The sequence below is a fragment of the Colobus angolensis genome, unplaced genomic scaffold (genome assembly GCF_000951035.1).
Source record: "Colobus angolensis palliatus isolate OR3802 unplaced genomic scaffold, Cang.pa_1.0 Scaffold87, whole genome shotgun sequence".
Taxonomy (NCBI): Eukaryota; Metazoa; Chordata; class Mammalia; order Primates; family Cercopithecidae; genus Colobus; species Colobus angolensis.
Window position 1 is genome coordinate 5,179,678 of NW_012122598.1, and position 6,011 is coordinate 5,185,688.

The 6,011-nt window shown below is 38.6% G+C and overlaps 1 pseudogene; it reads left to right on the forward strand.

Annotated features, from left to right (window-relative positions):
* LOC105503688 overlaps window positions 1-743 on the forward strand; it is a 1,852-nt pseudogene extending 1,109 nt beyond the window's left edge.
* The last annotated feature ends 5,268 nt before the right edge of the window (window positions 744-6,011 follow it).

Consider the following 6,011-nt stretch of genomic DNA (forward strand, 5'->3'; position numbering starts at 1 on the left):
ACCAAATGTGTCTTTAGATAGCCCTGTCCTGGTGGTATTTTCAATAGCCACTAACCTTGCCTGGTACATTATGGGGGTTGTACATTGGCATGGAAATTTAAAGCAGGTTCTTGTTGGTGCACAGCACAAATTAGTTATATATGGGGATGGTAGTTTTTTCATCTTCAGTTGTCTCTGACCCAGCTCATGCGAAATAATTGTTGTTCTGTTAATACCACTCTGTAATTGCCAAAAAAAAAAAAAAAAAAAAAAGCAGCTGTTTAGTTGACATTCTGAATGCTTCTAAGTAAATACAATTTTTTTATTAGTATTGTTGTCCTTTTCATAGGTCTGAAATTTTTCTTCTTGAGGGGAAGCTAGTCTTTTGCTTTTGCCCATTTTGAATCATATGAATTATTACAGCGTTTATCCTTTTGTATAGTTAACTAATAAAAAGCTTTTGTCTACACACCCTGCATACCATAATGGGGTAAAGTTAAGTTGAGATAGTTTTCATCCATAACTGAACATCCAAAATCTTGATCAGTTAAGAAATTTCACATAGCCCACTTACATTTACAAACTGAAGAGTAATCAATCTACTCAAAGCATGGGATTATTAGAATCAAACATTTTGAAAGTCTGTCCTTGAAGGACTAATAGAAAAGTATGTTCTAACATTTATATGAGGACTGTATTCTTTAACTCCCATTACCATGTAATGGCAGTTATATTTTGCAGTTCCCACATTAAAGAAGACCTGAGAATGTATCCCCAAAAGCGTGAGCTTAAAATACAAGACTACCATATTACATTTTTTGTTGACATTAGTCTCAGTGAAGACTATGAAAATGCTGGCTATAGATGTCTTTTCCCATTTATCTAAATATGGACTGCCCAGGAAACGAGACTTTCCATTACAAGAATTTTTAGTTAATTGGGCCAGCTTTTAAAATGAAGATGCCACATTCAAAATAGGGTATATTTTCCTATATTATGGTTTGCCCCTTTATAAATCCAAGTAGATAGGAGGAAAAGAAGACACTGAAACTTTGCATCTCAGTATGAATTATTCAATTTATTTGAATGATTTTTCTTTACAAAACAAACTCATTCATTAGTCATTATCTGCTTAGCAGTTTAGGGAACAATTGGGGAATTTTGTGGTTTTCGAGATTATCATTTTCTTAAAGTGCCAGTATTTTAAAATAGCGTTCTTGTAATTTTATACACTTTTGTGATGGAGTGCTGTTTTGTTATATAATTTTGACTTGGATTCTTTCCATTTGCATTTGTTTATGTAATTTCAGGAGGAATACTGAACATCTGAGTCCTGGATGATACTAACAAACTAATAATTGCAGAGGTTTAAAAAAGAAAGAAAGAAACTGGCAAAAAAAAAATCTTACAAGTACTGAATCTTTTGTCTGTTCATGTTGCTGTATATGTGTCGTGTGTAGTGTCTATAAAAAGAGCTCTAATTGATTGGCTTAAAGAAAAATAAGTGCCTTAAATCAAATACTTTTCAGTTCACATGACTTTAAGCAATAAAAATAGTCTTAAGGATTACTGGTAAAATGAAAGTGTCATCAAAATGCAAAAAGGTGGTGTAAATCATACAACTTAGATACTAGGTTTGCTAAATGTTCCAAGGTTGTACACTGCCTGCTTTACAGATAAGTAAGGCCTGGGACACATGGAGCTAGATGTTGAAAAGTCAGACTTTATCTGCACTTCTGTCTGGGTCCTAGGATCCACACCTGGTACATAATTAAAATCACTTACCAACCAGGATTTTTCACCAAAAAGAGAAGTTGTTAAAAGTTAACAGTGCAACATGTATTTGAGATCACCAAACAGTTTTATATGCAAGGCATATAAAAACAGTAAAATGTGGGGGTTTTTTTTTTCAGTAAAAGATTATAAGAAAGCAGAGAAATGTAAATTTTGCCCTGGGATGAGGGATTATGTCAAATTTGATAAGATAGAGCTAGAGGTTTAAACAAGTTATAGAAAGATTGAAAATATTAATCTTGCAAAATCTGTAAACATTAACTAGACTCAAAAAGGATATTATATGATATTTTACAGTTTATATTCAATTTATATTAAGGACTTCAACAGGTGTTCTCAAATGCAGGTTTTTAATAGCCTTAAAGATTGTAACATTGGAAGAGAGAAAGAACGTACAGGACTCATAAAGAACTGACACGTTTACAAATATCAAGCAAAACAAGAGTTAACTAAATGGACTGCACTTAGAAAGTTAAAGCAACCTTTTTGACTTTTGCTTGGAATACTGCTGATCCTTGTTTTGATTTTCAGAGTCAAGGAAACTTATTTTGAACTATTTACTGCCTTTAATAATTGAATAAGGTATTCCTGTGAACAAAATTTCAAGCATGTTTGTTTTTCTCTGCCTGGTTCCTCTAGAATTTGGAAACTATCTGTGGGTACTCTTAGCTTATGGCAATATAGTTGTTTACATCAGTGAGTGCAATAAGAATCCATTTTTCTTTTTCAACAGGACACAATTGGAAAATCTGGTTATTTTACCAAAGCTTTGACTAAAAGGGTGTGTTTCCCTTTAAGGAATCAAGCTTGACATGCAGAGCCAATAAAAGCCCCTTGGAGAGAAGTGGCCTCATACACTGTCTACATAGTCCCCACACAGTGTTCTTAACCTGTGGTCAGTAAAGAATGTCACTTTCTAACAGGTCCAGGAGCTCCAAGTTTATCTTAGGACCTCAAGAGGAGAGGATCACTCAACTCACAGGTATTTGAGGATACAAACCCATGGCTGAGCTTGGCTTTCAAGGTCTTACCTGAGATTTCTTGTGGAACAGAGTTCCATCAAGGTCAATCTAAAAGGCCTATGTAGAAATAACCATTCTTGCTTTGCTGCATTTTATGCAAATAATCAGGCCAAGTATAAGACTAAAGTTTATTCTACAAACAACACACACAGTCTTATCATAATTTGTTTTTACCAAAAATGAGGACTGGAGAGAGAAATTGTGCTCCAAAGCTTACCATACATTTGTCATTAAATCCTAGTCTCATTAATTTTTTTTTTTTTTTACCTTTTTGACTACATTTTAGACTAACACTGTTTATTCCTGTGAATCAAGTGGCAATCTCCTGCAGCTTGGAAGAAACAAAAAGGGATGGGTAATGTAAAAATCTGGATCAATATGCTAGTTCTGGGCAATTATCCTGCAAATTCTGCCAGGTAATGAAAGTGAATAGGGTGCTCATAACCCAGAGGTTTCTTTGTTTGGGAAAATAAAACCAAAGAACATGAAGTTCCAGACCTCCAAAGGGAAATTCTCCAACTGAGTCTGCTAGGACTTTTTATTGGGTTTAGTGATACATCATACCTTTTAGCTCCTACAATATCAGCCATGGCCCATTTGTAATAAGACTAATTGCTGGATCTGTCCGGAGCAGTTTGCTCAGCTCAACAACACTAAGGAACTGCAGTATAATAGCAATGTTCTCCAACCTATTTTTAAATTCCTGTGACATGGCCACATCATCTGGAGACATCCCTAACCTAGGCTCCTTTTTAGAAAGTGCACTATCTCGGACATGCCAAACAAAGAGATCTATCATTTTCATGCCCTCATATGGAGATTTAACCGAAAGAGAAGATTGGAGAGGGCACGCACATGACAATCCCATCTTAGACCATGAATGGGGAATTCTATAACCAAAGGTCTCTTCTGGTTTGCTGGTATTCCTCTCCTTGCCATTATGATGCAACAAGGATAGAAGGCAACAGTAGGAGCCATAGAAGCACAGCACCCATAGACTCTTTAGCCTCAGTAGTAGCATGGAATAGATGGGCCTTAGATGTCCTTACAGCTGAAGTAGGAGGTACCTGTGCACTTTTAAATGAAACATGCTGCTGCTGGATTACCACCTCTAGTAAAGTAGAGGAAAATCTACAGGTACTTGAAGATCAAATCAAAATTCTTGACAGGCTCAGGGAAAATGCAGGCTTCAGCTTCCGGTGGCTACAATCCCTCTTTAATGAATTTCAGTCTTCTTTATGGAATTGATTAACCCCTTTATTAAGCACTCTCTTGCTTATATGTCTTGTATTAATATTTGGACCCTGTATACTCAATACTATAGCTCAAATTGTTTCCTCTAGCCTAGAAGCAATCAAACTCCAACTGGTGCTGCTAATGGAACTATGCATGGACACGCCATTCTTCTGAGGACCCTCAAACCAACCCCAGGAGGAGCCCTGGCTGCTCTTCCCCATTTGATGCTCCTTTTCAAGCAGGAAGTAGTCAGAAAGAGTCATTGCCCAAAACCACCTAACAGCAGTTGGGGTGACAGCTCCACAGGGGGGAATGTTATAGGAGTTATTAAGAAATCATTTTAGGCAGATAGAGAGAAAAAGGCGTCCTTGGAAAGTTTTTGTTTCTTTTAAAGTAGCTCCAGAAATGTTTTTTGTCTAGCAGGAAGCCCTAGCTCTTAAAGCTGGGCCAGCAAGCTTTGATATGCAAATGCTGGCCATTAAAAACTGGGTCCACCCAAACATGACGATTCCCACCATCTTCTTCTTGCCCTTGCCTCCACATGTGCCTGGCAACATGGCCGCCCCCCCATATCCCCACGTGTTAGAACATCATGGTGCCCTGCATTTGCATAATAAAAGGCTAGGGTGGGAGGGTCATTTTTTTTGTGGGCTACATGAAGGACATGCCTGGTCAAACCAATCCCCTGAGCCCTGTGCAAATCAGACACCACCTCCTCCAGCCTACTCATATAAGCAGCCACTTTCAGCCAGGCGCGGTAGCTCAAGCCTGTAATCCCAGCACTTTGGGAGGCCGAGACGGGCAAATCATGAGGTCAGGAGATCGAGACCATCCTGGCTAACAGGGTGAAACCCCATCTCTACTAAAAACTACAAAAAACTAGCCGGGTGAGGTGGCAGCGCCTGTAGTCCCAGCCACCCAGGAGGCTGAGGCAGGAGAATGGCATGAACCTGGGAGGCGGAGCTTGCAGTGAGCTGAGATCCGGCCACAGCACTCCAGCCTTGGTGACAGAGCGAGACTCCGTCTCAAAAAAAAAAAAAAGAAAAAAAATCAGCATTCAGACAAAAAGTTTTCTCAGCAAGGCAATTTTACTTTCTGCAGAAAGGGTGTTGCTCATCAGCAATCTTGTCACAAGAGCACAATGAACAAAGAAAGGCAGGAATATTTATCCCTTATGCATTGGGTCGTTACTGCTGCATCCTATTTCCGTTGATTAGAGCTGGACCTCACAGTCTAAGCTAAACCCGATTGGCTAACAACTTAAAACTTTCCTAAATAGATAAAGGCAATGGAGAACAAAAGGAAAAGAGGAAGTTGCTTGAGAAAGGATTTAGAAAAGTAGTAACATTTCCAAATAAGGAAGGGGCATAGGCTGCGAGCTGGGACACGCGTGAGCATGTCCAGAACAAATATCTTTGTTAAAGTACAAGGACTTAGAATGTGCTTATTCCCTTATATCTAACAGTTACATAGGATAAAGCTTAACAAAGAGTTATTAGCACAAAGGCAAGGAGGCTTGAAGGAAGTTAGTCTTTAAAGAAAATGATTATTTTTGCTGGGTGTGGTGGCTCATGCCTGTAATCCCAGCACTTTGGGAGGCCCAGGTGGGTGGATCATGAGGTCAGGAGTTCAAGACCAGCCTGGCCAAGATGGTGAAACCCCATCTCTACTAAAAATACAAAAATTACCTGGGTGCAGTGCCAGGTGCCTGTAATCCCATTTACTTGGGAGGCTGAGGCAGGAGAATTGCTTGAACCTGGGCGACAGAGGTGGAAGTGAGCTGAGATCAAACCACTGCACTCCAGCCTGGGTGATAGAGTGAGACTCGGTCTCAGACAGAAAGAAAAGAAAGAAAAGAAAAGAAAAGAAAAAAAGAAAAGAAAAGAAAGAAAAGAAAGGAAAGAAAGAAAGAAAGAAAGAAAGAAAGAAAGAAAGAAAGAAAGAAAGAAAGAAAGAAAGAAAGAAAGAAAGAAAGAAAGA